The sequence below is a fragment of the Cervus elaphus genome, chromosome 32, assembly GCF_910594005.1.
Source record: "Cervus elaphus chromosome 32, mCerEla1.1, whole genome shotgun sequence".
In the NCBI taxonomy this organism is placed as follows: domain Eukaryota; kingdom Metazoa; phylum Chordata; class Mammalia; order Artiodactyla; family Cervidae; genus Cervus; species Cervus elaphus.
In genome coordinates this window covers 10,071,882-10,090,204 of record NC_057846.1, presented here as the reverse complement: position 1 = coordinate 10,090,204, position 18,323 = coordinate 10,071,882, and the positions used below count along the sequence as shown (strand labels likewise).

Below are 18,323 nucleotides of genomic sequence, written 5' to 3'. Positions count from 1 at the left end.
AAGTCAAACTTTGAGAAACAGAGTTTCTACTCGGGGGTGGGGAGACAGCCGGTAAACAGGTCGGACCTTCAGCTCTGAGACGGAAAAGATCGAGAATCTGATTTAAACAGGTGGTGACACTGTACCGTACCACTGACATTTGCTAACCACTGACATTGTTACCACAATAACAAAAGTCCTCATCACCAACAAAAAAAATATGAATACTGAATATGTGAGGTGGTAGGTGTGTTAATACGATGTTATCAAATCACCATGACACACACATATCTCACAATTTTCTATCAATTACACCTAAATAAAGCTGAACTTAAAAAAAGAAGAAATCTGAGTCATACCAAATAATTTATTTAAATTTATTTTATTAAGTTTAATTTCACTTTTCAACATTTTTTATTGAAAATGACAAAATTAATATGTAAACAGTAACAGAACTTGTGGTCTTCTGCCATTGTTGTGAATTTTTTTCAGTTTCCAGATATGAAGATGAATGCAGTGACAAATGAAGAAAATTGTCTTTAATATAAGTGACCTGCAAAGAAAAGAAAAACATGGTTAGAAAACCTGCAGCACAGCCAGTGGTTTAGATCACAGGATGAGGGTCTGGATGTCATACAGCCCGTGATGCATCAAGGAAGTGAGAATCACTGTCTGTAGAACCAAACCAGAAACGTTCAGCAAACATAGTGCTCCACTGTTTACAGTGATCTGATCACTGTGGTCATCAAAGGAGAGGTGTTGACACTTGGTGGGCTGAGGCTGAGGAAAATGACGGCTGCCCATGTTGCCACAAGGACCCCAGCTCTTACTTCGCAGGATGGAGTGGTGATCTGAGGTATCCAGAGCTCTGGGGACCAGCTTGTCAACCGTAGGTCCAGGCTACATGGGTCCCATCAGCACAGGCGGCTCCCTCACCACTAGGCACCTGCACACAAGGCCTCCTGCCCTCGTCACCTGCCGTCTGGTCCAGAGAGAACATCCACTATGAGCGCCCACGGTGCCTAAGAGCTTCCTAGAAGGTCCAATTCTGTCTCACTTTGTCTTTCTCATGGAGGTTCCAGCTAGGCCTGCGATGCTCACAGCTAGGAAGACCTGGCGACCTCACTGTTCGTTCACAGGCCCCATGAGCCTGCCCGGCCTGCCCTGACCCTTTGCTGCATCTTCTCCATCAGGTCAGTTCAGTTCAGTCATTTAGTCGTGTTCGACTCCTTGAGACCCCATGGACTGCAGCACGCCAGGCCTCCCTGTCCATCGCCAACTCCCGGGGTTTACTCAAACTCATGTCCATTGAGTCAGTAATGCCATCAACCCATCTCATCCTCTGTCGTCCCCTTCTCCTCCTGCCTTCAGTCCTTCCCAGCATCAGGGTCTTTTCAAATGAGTCAGCTCTTCCCATCAGGTGGCCAAAGTATCAGAGTTTCAGCTTCAGCATCAGTCCTTCCAATGAATATTCAGGGCTGATTTCCTTTAGAATGGACTGGTTGTATTTCCTCGCAGTCCAAGGGACTCTCAAGAGTCTTCTCCAACACCACAGTTCAAAAGCATCAATTCTCCAGTGCTCAGCTTTCTTTATAGTCCAACTCTCACATCTATACATGACAACTGGAAAAACCATAGCTTTGACTAGATGGACCTTTGTTGGCAAAGTAACATCTGTGCTTTTTAATATGCTCTCTAGGTTAGTCATAGCTTTTCTTCCAAGGAGCAAGCGTCTTTTAATTTCATGGCTGCAGTCACCATTCACAGTGATTTTGTTGGAGCTCAAGAAAATAAAATCTGTCACTGCTTCCACTTTTTCTCTTTCTGTTTGCCATGAAGTGATGGGACCAGATGCCATGGTCTTAGTTTTCTGAATGTTGAGTTTTAAGCCAACCTTTTCACTCTCCTCTTTCACCTTCATCAAGAGGCTTTTTAGTTCCTGTTCACTTTCTGCCATAAGGTGGTGTCATTTGCATATCTGAGGTTATTGGTATTTCTCCTGGAAATCTTGATTCCAGCTTGTACTTCATCCAGTCTGGCATCTCACACAATGTACTCTGCATATAAGTTAAATAAGCAGGGTGACAATATACAGCCTTTCTGGGGGAGGAAAAAAGCATAGAACCGAGGTGTTCCCGAAAGGAGGAGGCCACGCCCAGCAGGAGCCCAACACAGAGAAAGCTCCCGCGGTTAAAGCCGAACGTGAAGAAAACCTCCTTGCGGGGGGCTGCACCGAGGCTGTTTCAGCCAGGTTAAACCTGAGTCACGGCTCCACAGATGTCAGGCGAGTGTATGCGCCTTGGTTCTGTCTCGTCACAACCAAGATTTGGAGTGTTGGACATTAAAGCCCTCGGCACGTCACAGCTCTCAGGTCTTGGACAGACCGTGTTACAGCTCTTAGACAAATCAGTGTTACAGCTCTATTTTATTTAGAAAATAGCAAGAGACTCCATCCTCGAGGCGTGAGGGCATGCCGACCCAAAGACGCGAAGAGGAGAGAGTGGGGGAGCGCGCCAGCGCGCGGGAGGGAGAGAGCGCGCGCTTTGGCTCCTCTTTCTATATGCTTTTTTCCTCCCCTAGGCCTGCCCTGTGTAAACTGGGCTGGCCAGGAGTGCTGTTTGTTCCACCCGCGGTCCTCACTCAGGTCCTGGGACCTTCCTTTGTTCCATTTTCGCGGGCTTTTCCCTCCTTGTCTTAGCCACCGCCATTGTGGACTCCTGTTTCCTATTCTAACTACCTAACAATTTGACCCTAAGTATTTCTGAGTCTTAGCTGAGTTACGAATTTAGCAAATTATTTTGACTCCTGAACTCTTTTTATCACATCAGTGATAAAAAGGTTTATCCAGGCCTCTGGCTGCCAACACGGGTTTCTGCTTGCCCATAACTTGTTGGTCTATAATTAGGGGAAAGCCACTCCAATGACTAGTCCAAAGATGTTAGCTGAGCTCAGCACAGTAGACCCAACCCACTGACAACAGGGAGTCTCTGCTGAAAGTCAGTAAGAGAACATCACAGGCCACAGGCCAAATCCTGTCTGTGTCTCACGGAGCATTCCTGTCACCTAGAAATGAAATAGGTCACCTCAGCTCTGCTTCTGTGATCATTTCCCAAAATGTATTGTACTTTATGGCTGGCAGCTTCTGATCTTTACTTGCCGGAAAATTAGGAAACCACATGCACTGGGAGCCTCCTTGTGCTTCTAATGTCAAGCACAACCACCTCTTCTCAATATTTAAGATGTCGCCCTCACCGGAACCCTTTATTCAGGAATAAATTAATATTGAAATTAGTATCAATTGCTCTGTAAACACACGACCGTCACAGGAACAAACTTCCAGGACAAACAAGCCCTTTGGTTTTCCATCTGAGCTTACAAGGTGCCTTTGGCAAGTTACCACACCTCTTCCTCCCAGTTTATTCATCTAGGAGATGTGTGTAAGGACACCTTGTCCCAGTGGGAGACTGATTAATCTCTCTGCCTGCTCTCGGGGCCTCGGGGAGCAGCCTGTGATACAGGGTGAAGCAGGGTGGACCCCGTCCATGCTGGGCCAAACAGATACCCGTCTTAGGAACTTTAAATCTGCAGAGAGATTCTGTCCAGCTCCAGAGTGTGGACACGCATGTGAGCCCAGAGCTGGAGGGCAGTGTGGACCAACCAGCCTCTCATTTTGCTGCAGACAGTGTGAGTGGGTTTTCAGCCCTTTAAACCCTACAATTCCTAACATCAGTGACCAGACGTCCCAGTGTTGTCAGTCCAGACGCCAATCACACTGTTACTAGGATCCCTCTCACTCTCAAACACACCCCGACTTGGCCAATAAACTACACGGTCACAATCCCCGAGGCCTCGTCGCCCTGTGAGATTCAGCACAGCATCAGGAGAGACGGCATGTGTGGAAGGCTTCTGAAACCTGCTGGCTGCACTGAGCAGGCTCTCACTAACTAGGGTGAGTGGCAGCGGGCTGCACTCAGAGTGGAAACCAGTATGTGCACATCACCCTGGACGCCGCGGGGAAGTGCCGGCCCTGCGTCCAACTGCAGTGGGCAGAAGCAGCAGCGCACAGCACACTGAGGGGAGGGCACACGGCAGAACGCAAACTGCTCTCATCTCTATGAGCACAGTCACACCGCAGCCAAGTCTGCGGACCGTTCACAGAGTCCACAGCAGAAGCAGCCATGCTCCACAGAATCACTAAATCCTGGCATCAGTGACTCACCTTCAACCCAGAAGTGGTCTCCACTACCAGGTGAGGGCAGCAAACTCTTCTTGGTCCCCATCCAGATGGGAGGGTCATACTGCAGACACAGGGAGACAGCACTCTTCTGCCTGAGACTCTTGGTGAAAGCTTGCATCGTGGAATTATCGAAATGGAGCGGCTCCGGTCCGGGCACTTCTCAGCCTGGTGCAGTTACCTCAAGATGCAGAACCATGATGGGGAGAGATGTCTGAGCACCGAAAAGCAGGAGGTGTGAGAGCCACCTGTGTGCACACGTGAAGAGGGACATGTGATACAGCACGTGTCCCAGGTACCACATGAGAAAGCTGTTTGTGTTCACTGTGAAAGACTAAGGCTTATATGACAGCAAGCATCTACAGCAGCTATGACGGCCTGGGACAGGTGCTCAGATGCTCCCCACAAAGGGGAGACAAGGCCCACTTTACCAGGACTGACCTTCTCCGCTGCTTCCTCCATGACGCAAGGAGACAAGAGGGGTCGGGCCAGTGCTCCCCAGAAGCATGTCCACCAGCTCCCAGGTCCGGGCCAGTGCTCCCCAGAAGCGTGTCCACCAGCTCCCAGGTCCAGGACTGCCCTGTGGACTGTCTTCAATAACAACTGTGTCAGCTGAGGCTGCTCCTCGCTGCACTAGTCAGACGTGTGGGTTTGCAAAGTAAATCCACAAAATGAGGCACCAAACAGTTCTTAACAGACAAGAAGTGAAAATCCCAAAGAGCAATGATGTTTGAGTTGAAGTGACAGTTGAAATGGGTTTCCTTTGAAGTTATGAAATATTTCTAAGAAAGAACAAGATCTAGAATTAAGTAGCCAATGAAGATGAAAATCATGAACCACGTTTAAATGTCACAGGTTACTAAATCAAGGAGTCTTTAGTTTGGGAGGAATTAACTTTAATGTCTGCAGAGAGGAATGTGTGCTTACCACCTGATATGTGCAGAACTGGAGAGGGGCCTCGCACCCCTAGACCTAGGTGGAGGGTGAGGGAGCCTGGCTGGATGGTAGAGACCACTCACAGAGCAGCCAGGAGCCAGCAGGCTGACTAATAAGACATCAAATCCTCAATGGCTGGAGCTGCCTTCAAAAAAATCATTTGTTCCTCAGGTCAAATCAACTGCCATAAAAAAGTGCTACCACTATTGATTACACAGCCACCTCTCCAAAGTCTACAGAACTTTCTAATAAAATGGGAACTGGCGTCTCCTGACATACATTCTAAGTGGACTTCAATTATAACAGGAAGTGAGTCAAATTTATTGAAGGAGAGGAGGAATGAGAGGCGGTACGAGAAACAGAACAGCATTGCCAGTGAATCCAGGAGCCAAGACCCCAAAAAACACAGGGAGGTGCAGATGACAAGACATGTTATAAAGGAGGGAGGCCCTTAGACCAAAACAAAGAAGAGGGTCTCCTGACGCTGGGCCACCCGTCAGGGACCCCCATCCATGCTGATGACACACAGCACATAAACCCCACCGAAACATAAAGCGAGGTGTGGGATGCAGGCTCCCTGCCCAGGGTCTCGGGGGCCTGGCAGACGAGGCCTGTGCCCACGGGCCCTGCTTGCTGCCCCTCCTGCTCCGCTTGGCCTCTGGGCAGGGTGAGCAGTCGGCACAGGAGTAGCGGCCCAGCAGAGCCCCTCGCCTGTACCAGGCTGCCCTCAAAGGCCAGCCAGGCGCTGCCTGAGGCTGGCGGCGGCTCTCCACCCTTCCCCAAGCAGGGCAGCCGACTGCGGACAGAGGATGGCGGCTCACCAACCGTGGAGGCACAGCCTGACCCTGCGCAGGACAGCCACGCCCACCACAGGGCAGGGCCCCTACACGTCAGCAGGACTTAAAGGCATGTCTTTAGTGTGTTCAACTGCATTTGAAATTACAGCAAATCAACAACAAAATACCATTTATGTGCAAACACTCACTTTGTTCCCTTTTCAAGAACACAATTTCTGAATCACATCTTATTAGAATATGACCATGATTCTGTTAAAATCCTATGATGCAACTGGTATCAGTTCTCACATTAATAGATACAAATTGTAAAATCAACATCAAAGAAACCTGAAATAGTTTAATGTCTTCATAGAAACTAATTGCAATCAAATTTCCAAATGACCTTTTTAATTGATGTTTTTGTTCTAAGAGACATTTACCTCTTTATCAAAACCTTGACCCTGAATTTCTTAAGTGCTTCCTATTTAAAAAACAAATATGTCCAAAGGCAAAATAGATCAGGACCCTGCTTCACCAATCAATTTGGATGAAAAATGGGAAACACATAAAAACTTATTTGAGCCTGAAGAGTTACGTCATTTTCAGCCCACAACCTGAGAGCACAGACTCAAAGCCTCTCTAACCCGAACCAGGAAAAGAACACATCAGCTCCAGAGAGGTAACGCCTCCTCCAACACCAAGCACCAAAGGACAGGTGCTACCCTGACCATTATAGCGCATTTTGCCTTTTAAAATGCTTTTGCTATGGAGTTTGAGAAACAAAGTCTCGTGTTTCTGGACTCAAAATTAACCAAACTGTTGTCCCCTAAAGTCACGATTTTAGCTGAGACAAAATGTCTTGCCCCATGACCGAATCAGTCACCTTCCTGATGCTCCCCACACACGGAGGGTGGAGCGGCCAGTTCTGGGGTGCTTGCTGCCTGCACCCCAGATGCCCGCAGAGAACACGCCTGCACCTGCACCTTTTCAGGGGTCCCCGCATACCCAAGAGCCACCCTGACCGCATGGCTCCAGGCCCTCAGGTCTAGCCGCGGATGAAGAAAGTGTCTGTCTTTATAACTGGAGAGACGGGTGAGCACACCAGGTGCAGGGGCCTGGGAGAGCTGGCGCCTGGTCCTCCTGCAAGTGACACCTGCCCCCAGGAACCACGGCAGCAGAGACGGCGCTGAGCACCCACAACAGGCCAGCCCTGAGACACAGGGTGCCCACGCAAAACCCACGTCGTGAAGGCAGCTTTCTCTGCAGAAACAGCATCCCAGGCTGGTTTTCTGCCCAACTTCTCGTTGACCTCAATCGCACACCATTAAAACCTGAGTCCTAGGACTCATGCCAGAGGTCAGACATCTGAACCACGTTCCCAGAAAACATCTGTGACGCCAAATTCCAGGATGGGAACTCGTTCAGAACGTGAGGTGTGCCGTGCCGACCAGGTGAGGGGTGCTCCTCCAGGACAGGCAGGGGCCCAGGCGCCGGGCAGGCGGCCCCAGAGGCAGGGGGGTAGGGGGTGGTGGCTGGGCCTCCGGCCTCCTCTGTGCTGTGACCCCTGAGCAGGAAGCACAGGGCCAGGCCCACTGCACCCCCGCAGGCTGATCACGGTCCCCTCGGAGCGCACGCCGTCACCCATTAGGGAAGCAGCAGAAAGGGTGGCCACCGACGGCACCATCGGCTGCTTTCAGCCCCTGGGCTCTGACTCTGCAGGTGTGCCAGGTTTCCTCTGAGAGGGTTACAGACCCACGAGGGGTCGCAAGGCACAGAGCGCCCAGTGTGCTCCCACCAAGGCTGCCCCTGAGTCCTTGCCTTGTTCAGCCTGTGGCTTCCCGCAGGGAGGTCCGGATCAGCCCCCCGCAGTCAGGACCCACGCCCCGGCGGTGCCTCTGACTTGTCTCCCTGCGCTGTGCCTGTGCGTCTGTCACTGTGTGACACCCAAGTTCCGACACACTTGGAGGACACAGGGCATCATGACAGTGTTCTGACAGCGTGACAAGCAGGTACAAGGCGTGTCGAGCAGCTCTCACAAAACAGGGCAGAGCTTGATGCAGGGTGGGCTGTACTTCACTGGTATAACGTCAACCCAGCATCAAAGAAGCTTCTGCACTTACAGGAAAATGCTCATAAATTCATAAGAAAGTGTAACTAGGTTGGCAATTAGCTCTATTCTCTGACGGACCCAGAGGCTTGGTGGGAGAGTGTGAATACAGCCTGACTGCCCCACACTAGGAGCTGTCAGACTACCTAAGACTCCCAGGGTCCCAGAGCACACACTCGAGCCCACAGCTTCCTTCAGCCTCTGAGTTCCACGCTGAATGTAACACTCCATGCCAACACCAGAATCACACATGTACTTGACAAGCTAGACTTCACCTACTTTATTGTAAAAAGAATCCAAAAATGCAAATTAAAGCACTAATGAAATGTCTCATAGGTTATCAGATTTATGAAGATAAAACACAAAATTTAAATCACCAAATGCTGGCTACGCTGCTATGAAGGTGTTTGCCAGTGGTGATATAAAGTTGCATGGGCCCTGAGGAATGTAGCTTGCAGACACATAGCAAGAGTCTAAAACATGCATATATTGTGAGCCAGCAGTTTCATTTCTAGGAACAATTCTAGGGAAATTTTAATTAGAACAGGAAATTTTAAAATTATGTTTTCGTTTTAACACTGTAAAAGCGAAAGGATCGGAAACAACCTAAACGTCACGTCTGTTCTGACATGCGCTGGACACTTGGTGCCAGGCACCACGCAAGGGGAAAAGCGGGTATAAGAGGTTTCAGGTAAATACATTTCTGGTTCTGGTAAAACTTATAACTGGAGAGAGGGATGAGCATGCCAAAATAAAAACATAATTTCACTAAAACATGATGATAAAGACATAGTTGAGAAAGGGTCTGGGAATGCCTCTTGACAGAATGCTATGTAATTATTAACCCAGTGGTTCCACTTAGAACCCAGATGCCATGTGGCAATGCCAAGCCTCGTGGGTGGTGGCGTGGAACAGACACAGCCCTCAACAACTGGCCGGCTGGTGGCAGCGCTCTGGCCCCTCCACCCTGACCACAGTCCCAGTCACAGACAGACAGCCACCGACCTGAGCCAGATGGCCCGCAGTCCCTGGAAATGACTGCTGCTTCTAGCTGCTGAAGTGGCTTGTCACACAGTCACAGAAACCAAACAAGATGGATTTGCTAGAGATCCAGCCTTTGGAAAGTGCTGCTCACAGTGGTGGCCTACTCCCCAGGCCTTGGGATGTCCCCACGAGGCCTCTCACAATGTGGGGTGAAGCGGGGGTTGCTCAGGGCAGGTTGGCTCACCCAGGCTGCCAGGCTCTGTCCACCCCTGCCTGACAGCATGTTGGCGTCCGGGCCACGGCAGAAGCCCTGGAGGAGCACAGAACCGCTGCAGGGCCGCAGCAGCCTGGGTCGCCAGGAGGCCCCGGCCCTGTGGACACTGCGACCTCGTCCCCCCCAAGCAGCCCTCCCCCGTCACTCTTCACAGCTCCCTGAGGCCATCTCGTCCCATCAGCCACCCTCCCTCTGTCCTTCACAATTTCTCCTTCTCATTCTGGTTTGTCCTTTCTTGTCCCTTTATGGAATAAAAAAGGACTGGGGAATCCCGGGGCCGCTGCCCTCAGGAACCAGACTCGGCTCCGGGCTGTCGTCAGAGCCAGCCTGTGGGGACCAAACCCTGCACTCGTGTGTCAGGAAGGGAAACCAGATGCGTCACCTGGTCCTGGCCTCGTCGACCTTCCAGGCACCTGCCTCCAGGCCATGCAGACAGGCGTCCTTCTGTAAGTGGCTGTTGAGTAATTTTTCCTGATTATTGGCCCTACTCAAACCTGGTCTTCTCCCACAGCTTGACTCTCTTAACAGCAAGTCATTCATTTCATGCAGACAATTTTCTCAGCATGGGTTTAGTTAAACATGTTAACTGTGGCCATTTCAATAGGACTTCTTTCTCCTTAACTATAGCATGAGGTCATAGGACCCTGAGGAACTATTGAGAATGTTCTTTGCAAACAAGCTAGAAAAATAGTCCTTGTTTATCATTGTCTTTGCTCAATCGCAGGGACCCACTGAAGAGCTCTAGGCTCCAACTGCTGAGGACGTGATCCTGGACTCACCCACGTTAACTCTGCAGCCAAACCTGACCCCCTGAACTCAAGACCCCTCATCTGTAACACCAGCAGTAACAGCAGCCACCGCAGACACGCAGAAGGGGCTGAGAAAACCTACAAGGACAAATGTCCCCAGGACAAATGGGAAGTGCAGCACCTACCACACAGGGAAGTGAGCGCCTTTCTGAACGAGGTCGGTTTTCTTAGCATCCTTGTCTAAGTTCAACCAAACCTCTGCATCCATCACTTTCTAACCAAGGCCACTGCCGAGCCCAGGAGCTCGCGCGGTGACTTTCCCACCCTTCCAGTCTGCACCTGTGAAGTCCCAAATCACAAGACTGTGCCCTTGCTTCCTGGTCTTGAAACAGTGACAAAAATCGTGTGGGAGATTGTACATTTGTATATACTCTAGGGAAATACAGAAAAAGACAGATGGCCAGCTGCCAAACTCATGAACCCTAGTAACTTCTAGAGTTTCAACATTACTTTGAACTATAGCTAAGAAAAACAGCCATGCCTTAATTAATTCTAAAATATTATTTCTGTTTTACCTGTAAAAACCATCTTTTTTTTCTTCTTCTTTGTCTCTACAGCTTACTTTGGGTATTTCAATACACTTAACTCAAAAGTTTAAATATCAGAGTGCTTTATAAACAGAAGCACTTTGATCAACAATGATATAATGTAATAAATGTATTTTTACAGGTGAAAAACTTGAAAAATTTTTGTAAATGTTATTCAAATACTTTGTTGTTGAAGGTTGGCCTAGAAATAATAAACATTAGAAAAAATAACATGAAATTGTATTTTTGCCCAAAAATCGCCCAACAGGCTTCTGGGCCAAAAAGTGGAGAAAAGCCATGCCCAGCATATCTGTCTTCTGATCATAACAAGATGAGAAGAGGTAACAGCAAAATCACTCCCTCCCTTCCAGAGAACTGCAGAGGTCATAACCCCAGCTGAGAATTAAAATAGCAGCATCGCAAAACCCAGAAGTCAGGCAGGACTAGCAGCTGTCAAAGCAGACACACATCAAAGAAAATCCTTAACACAGAAGATCTGAGACAATCACACTGAAATCAAAGGAGTGGGGAGTGAGACTGGGAAAGTCAGAGAACAGATAACAGACAGGATGGAAAAAGACGATTCAGTATAAGGACAACTGGCTGGATACGGAAGAAGATGCACCAGACGACACCAAATGGAACAGAAACAAACAGGAAACAAAATAACCTCAAAGACATAATGGGAGGAAGGGTCTGTGACACAAAGAAAGTATTGAAAACCACAATTAGAAATATGACACAGGATCCTAAACAAATTTAAACAGAATTAACAGAAAACAAGAGATATCTTTCATAAGTAAGGACTAAGTAGAAGTATTTTTAAGTTCTCAATCACACAGGCATAAAGCAGAGGATGAAGTTAACCCGGAGTAACACACCCTAGGGGTTCTACAGGTAAATGTGGCCCATGGACACCACACCAGCTAAGTCACCCCTTAGATGGAAGTAAGGTGCGTGGCCTTCCCACATACAAACAGTGCAGAAATGCGGGGTTCATGTGCCTTCCTGGGACAGGGAGTCATGATGAAATCCAGCCCCCAAAAGAGCCAGAGGGAAATCGTGGTATGAGGACCACTGTAACATTCCTGCCAGAAGACAACAGAACAGAAGATTAGGAGCTAGTACTAAAGGAAAGGAAGTGTATGATCCAAGAATTTATGTTCAGCCAAGTTTTACTTTGAGACTAAGGGCAAAAGACAGGTATTCTCATCCTGAAAGAAAAACCAGAAAATAAATACCCATTGCCCATGTTGAAAAGAACCACCTGATAATAAAATGAACCAACCAAGAGATCAAAACACAGAAGTCAAGTTGGAAAAGCCTCAATCAAAGGAGTGGCAGGTAGGTGTTGAGTCCACACCAGTGGCTAAAAGAAGCCTCTGCAGAGGTTGGATTCCCTGGTGTAGACCCTGCAGACCCTGCCCAACAGACTACATGTGTGTATTTGTACACACACGTATGTTTGTATATGCACACACCTGTACTTAAATTCCTGTGGCAGAGGAGAGAATGCAGGGGGAAATTATATATAAATACTATTTTCATATTTTGAAGCTTTTTTTTCCAATTTTTTTCTTTTTTAATTCTTATAAGGTCTCTTAACGAATGGTCTATTTTGATAAATAAATACTTATGTGACATACAGTAATGATTTCAGTTTCACATCAATTTATCAATTCTATTAAATCAAATGGTTACATTTTCTATTTTTATGAAAATACTCTGTGGACTATAATCCCACTGATAACAGTATTCCTAAAGTTTTCCCTGTAATAGACTTGCTGTCTCATTATACTTATCCTGAGTGGTAGGAGTTTTGATGATCACATGCTATCTTCTTTTAGTTTTCCATAGAGGTTCAATGTCTTAAAATGTGTACTGCTTTTCATCTTAAAAAAGAGATAAACTAAAAAGAAACGAAAACTATATCAAGTAAAAATATACAGATTTCCCAGATGTTTATAACAGTACCTTTAAATTTATTTTGTAATTTTCATGAATTCATTACAATGTTTGGATTCACTTTTCATGTGAACTGATGAGGATTCATCTTTCAATCTGAAAAAGCATGATGCTTCTAAGTCAACTTAGAAACCAAGCTGAATCAATAGCTCAGTCATGAGATGTTTTTACAAAACTGAGTCATACTCTCTGAATCGTACTGTTTTCAGCTAACTTTCACACCGTGAATGAAAGTCCATCACGTGTACACCACACTTCATCTAACCATCCTCCCACTGCTGGAGAGCACAGCTATTAATAACTCTGAACAAAGATTCTCATCCATGTCAAGTACTACTGTCTTTGGATAGGCTCCTGGTCCACGAAGGGGTCCAAAAAGGAATCCTGGGAATGACGTAAAAGGCTATCACTCATGGGAAGGTGACAACTTCAATCTCCAGGAGGCTTGTTTCAAAAGAAATCAGTCAGAGTAACAGATAACTCAGCCTCGTGACTTTTGTCACTTCACTGTAAACTGCGCTGACAATAAACACAGGCTGGGGTCTGAATACTCCCGTAAATGATGCTCCAACACGAGTTACAATGCACTCGTGGAGACTCAGTTTCAAACACGATCTTTTACACACAAGCTATTTTCAGAACACTGTTGAACATAGGAAACCTTCTGCAAAGATGCATCTTCGCTTGAAGGATAACAAACCGTGTCTTGTATCATCAGGGCACTTCCTAAGAACAGACAGACTTGTTCACACAAGACATCTTGTTCATGCGGCCAATGGCAGGTTGACCTTGCACCTAATACCCAGACCCGTGCAGAGTTCCCCCAGCGTGTGGGCTGACCCACACAGCCCAGGACACCCAGTCTTCAGCTGCTGCTATTCAGAGACGAACTTTGAAGAAGCGAGTCTCAAACCTCTGTCAGAGTCACTACTTCTTGTCTGTTCCCATGGTGAGCACAGAACCCCTGAGGAGAGGTCTGCACTCCTCAGAGCAGCATGTGCTGTCCCCGCAGAGCAACCTGGAGTGTTCTGGGGGGTGACTGGCAGGTGGCAGTCCACTGTGGTTCTCCGTCTCAAAGCCAAAGAGAAGTAAGCTCCTCCCCCTGAGGTGCAATGGTCTCCTGACCCGCCGGCCTCCCCGCCGGGTGCCCTCAGCACTGCAGAGAGCAGGGCGAAGTGGCAACTCTCTCAGGGCTGCGTGTGCTGATGATTTCCTCTGGGTCCAGCTCCAGAGGCTCCAGCAGCGATGGGTCTGCCTCCGCCTCTTTGGAGTGATTCTAAAAAGGGAACAGACGGTTGTGCTGGAAGCTGAGGGCCACCTCCGTGGGCGACAGCAGCAGAAAACGGAGTCCCATCTTGCCGGGGTCTTCCAAATCGTCCAGCCCACCTCTAAGGCAGCAACTCTGACTCTCTGGGCAGACAACACAGGGCTCACTGCTCCCCAGATGCATGTTTCTACTGTTACCACTCCAAGAAGCAAGGATCATCAAGCCGGGCTGAGCTGAGCTGACAGCACATCACTCAAGTGACTGGAGCTGTCTTCGTATTTGCCTAGTTTGTAAGCAGCTACTGCTGCCTGGTTTCCAGTGCTGGTTTCTGTTTTACCAGCCACCTCCACCTTCAACAGAAACAGATGCTGGCTGTTTCCTTTAGGGGGAGAGATGGGGTTGTTCCCGAAACTTGGGTGGCACAGGACTAACATCGGGATTACACATTCCATTGGAAAAAACCAGGCATACAAATAACGGGAACACTAAAATTCACCAGTGCAAACTATAGAAGAAAAGCTTCGTTGCACTCTAACAGACATGGTTTTCCATTGTAGGACACACTAATCATAATTAGTTGGAAATATTGTCTAAGAGGTAAAAAGAGGTAATCACAAAATTACTACAAAATTTATTCAATATTCAACAAGAAGTGTTTCAAACATTTGCAGATGCATCTTAACTTCTTAAAATCAAAACACTAACATGTCAGAGAAACAGCAGAGCTTCGTACGGGCACTGTCCACAGCCCAACTGTGCCTCTTACTCCCAGAAACCAGTGCTCACACAGGTGAAGCTGGCTTCATATCAGCCCAGTGCTCTCCATCTATTCAGTCACTCAGAGACATATCTGTGGCCTCTGATGTCATCACGTTGAACAAAACAGCATCAGAATCTATCTCAGTATCTGGAGAAATAACAGGTTTCTGTTTCATGTTCTAAATATGTGACACAATCTGGGTGAAACCAACCACACCGTCTGACTGGCTTCAAACTTCCTGTTTCCTAAGTCAGTAAAGCACCACACTCAAAGCTAGGATACACTGGAGGTCTCTAGGCTGAAGCGGGACGGTTTTCCGCGTCTGGCACAGACCTGGCTCACACGTGGGGACCTGCTTCTCCACCACAGACTGAGTCGTCTGAGTCGTCGCCACTCCAGTGAGCCCAGCGCCCCGAGCTTCGCTTCACATGGGCCATCAGCCTGGGGGCAAACGCACTTTAAAAGGGGGGAGGCAGGTCCGTCTGAAATCCATACACGCCGACTCTGCTCTGGGAGAAAGCTCAGGCTTCAAAACCACACAGGTCAGATGGGATCACACCCATGAGGAAACCAGGGTCTTTTAGAAGACTTCCAGAAATACAGCATTACTAAAAAGCACTGCTTGAGGTGCAGCTCAAACAGTTTCTGGTGACTTCCCCAGAGTCTCCAACAATAATTGGTAACGATATTGTCGCTAACTATTGAAACCATCTACACCCCGGCCACCGACATCTGGTGCTGCCACAGCGTGGAGACCAAAGGCACCAACGAGGGACTCTCGCCATCTGGGCTAAATCCGCGCCAAAGCCGCACGTCAGCAGGGAAACCAGTGGACCCACCCGCTGCTCAGAGCTAGGTCTCCAGGGCCTTGGGTGACACTATAGGCTCTGAGTCGGGTCATCTAAGGCACCAGAAAGACCCTCACAACAGAAGCAAGCAAAGGAAATGGCCAGTCAGCTTTCTGAGCTGGGGTCTGAAATTCCCTGTATAGAGAACTGTTCTTTGAGCATGTTAAAATATAAGCATTCCTGAGAGGCCTACAAGTGGATGGATGCCCACAGCCTCTAGGGGCAAGTTTCAGGAATTTTCATGTAGAAGGTGATCAATCAAGGGAAAAGGTTGTCAGCAGCTGGGGAAGGGGTGGGAAGATTCTGGACAGAGAGCTCAAACTTCCAGCCAGAGACACAGGAGCTCTGGGGACGTGACTCTGAGCGTGGTTACCATGGTTAACGTTCTTGTGAGTTGCTAAGAGGGTAGATCTCAAACAATCTCACCACAAAAACGTGAGTTTGTGAGATGCAGGGTGTGTTAACTGACCTACTGTTACACTCACTTTGCAGTAAAGGTATCATATCATCGTGTTACATATCCGGAACTTGCACAGTGTTTCATATCAATCATATATACACCAAGCTTGAAAAATTAAAATAAAATATAAGAAGAAAAGATATATTTCACATATTAGCAACAGGAAAAGAAAGTCTGAGCAAGAGGTGACCAGAACCCTCAGCCATCTGCACACTCCCAAGGGCAGGTAGACAGCAGGGACTCTGGAATGGGCAGGGGACGTCCAGACAATTCCACGCAAACACACGAGGAGGGGTCCCTGGGCTGGAGGACTCAGGCACCAAGGTAGCCAACATCATGACACAAACACAGCAGGTGGAAATTGAGAAAACCACTCAACAGTAAAAAGGAAGGAAGCACCAACACAGTAACAGCCTGGAAGACTCTCAAACGGGCAGGTGACTGGGAGAAGGTTAACACACAATCCCCCTGAGGGTGATCCATTCACCTGAAATCTGAAAGCAGGGACAAGACCACAGGGATGGAACTAGAGTGATGTCTGCCTGAGAATGGGTTGGTGGGGCGCTGACTGCAAGGGCCTCAAGGGACTTGCTGATGAAAACGTGCATCCCTCACAACTCATCACACTGTCCAGTTAGAGCCATATTTTATTACCTGTGAGTTATAATCCAGTAACTCTTAAAAGCATTAGAAAAATAATTGATAAAAGAATTATTTTTAAAATGGCAAGAGCACCTTGTTATAAAAGATTTCCTTCAAAGCCCCTCCCCTGAGGATCAGCAGGAGACCACAGGAGGCCTCCTTCCTGAATCCCCAAACCCAGTACCACCACCAGCTGTCTCGTACCATTGAACTAAACCTGAAAGTTTAAACTAAGCTGATTCCTGAGCAGAGGCGACCATGCACCTGCGCCAGGCTGGAGCCGACAGAGGAAACCCCACTGTGTGCGGCCCCTGCAGCATCACGTGGGGAGCGTTTGGATCCTTCCACCCACGGACGACCAAGTCAGAAGGTCGATGTTAACCTCCTATTTGTACGGGACTCGGTTCTGGGAACAGAGGGGTGAGTGAGAGCTCCAGGGGAAGGCATGGGGAGAGCAGAGCTCAGGCCGAGGGTGGAACAGAAGTGAGGAAAGTGGGCTGGATGGAAAGAGGGAAGAAGTGGGGAGGGAGGGATCAGGGCTGAAAATCAGAGATTTCCAAGGAATTTCTAGACATTCTATTGTGCTGCCAAAGAAAGTTTAAATTAAGAACAAGAAATCACACTTCTTGTCCTTCATGTGAAATGAATAGCTAAGGAAACAGTAGTCAGGTAATAAAAGAATCGTAGGCTGAGCATTAGCCCAAGCTTTGGAGACAAGAATGAAAAATTACACTTTGTCAAGAGACTTCACGGCTTTAGTTTGCAGATACTGATATATCTAGGTTTCACAGAGATCCTGGAGCTAAAAGTTATATTCTTTTTAAATATACACATTTATATAAAATTCCAGTATGCATTTGAGAGTGATGTGGTATCTACTGCTTGGTCTGAATCTTAAAGGGCACCTAATATACAAGAATATTTAGGGAGAGGAAATACATTCCTCATAAGAGCCCCACAATTAAGTACTGACAGGGCGACTGAGGAGATCGAAGGTAAGGTGCACTCGTGAGACCCAACTCCAGGAGCCCTGAGGCTGAGACTGGACGGGAAGTGTCACGGCCCTGCAGCCGAGCCCGCCCCCACCGGGGGTGCCGTCACTGCTGACTGTGCCTGTGAGCGGGGACAGGCAGCTCAGCAGCCAGGGCTCTCCTCAGCGCCCCCTGTCCGCGCCTGGCAGCACTCTCAAGTAAACCTGAGACCTGCTGCAAAGGTATCTGCCTGCAAATGAAGCAAGGCCTGCCGTCCGCTCGGACTGGCCTCCAGCTTCTGGAGAAGAGCTCAGGGCAGCACCACGGGAGAGGCAAGGCTCCCTCCGGCTAGAGACCAGGGGGCCTTTCCCAGCACAGACGGCTCGTCCTGGGGGCGGCTGGTCGGGTCTCCAACCACAATAACGGATAACGGAGGCCGCCAGGGCATCCAGCAGGTTTTAGAGCACCTGGTTTGCTTCCTCCTGTGGGGTCACTGATGAGTTGAACTCTTTTTTAACCTTTTTTTTAAACAGAGTTATAGTTAGCATACAATGTTATATTAGTTTCAGGGGTGGAACACAGTAATTTGATACTTTTACACCTTATGAAATAATCACCACAATCACGCCAGCCACCATCTGTCACCAGACAAACTTGCTACAATAGTACTGACTGTGCTCCTTGTATGTACATCACTCCCCACGACTTGCGCATTTTACAGCGTCACGTTTACAAACAAGAAAGAGAGATAGACTTACCGATACCGATACCGAGAACAAACCGA

The 18,323-nt window shown here is 48.2% G+C and overlaps 1 protein-coding gene and 1 long non-coding RNA gene across 2 annotated transcripts in view; both read right to left on the bottom strand.

Annotated features, from left to right (window-relative positions):
* Window positions 1-18,323, bottom strand: part of DLGAP2 (DLG associated protein 2) — a 587,786-nt gene that overhangs the window by 407,662 nt on the left and 161,801 nt on the right. The gene's annotated exons all lie outside the window — the stretch shown is intronic.
* On the bottom strand, window positions 424-4,779 carry LOC122688034. Its single transcript, XR_006339311.1, has 3 exons — window positions 4,655-4,779; window positions 4,199-4,461; window positions 424-532 (listed from the first exon to the last, which is right to left on the bottom strand). It is a non-coding gene; the product is annotated as an uncharacterized LOC122688034 (long non-coding RNA).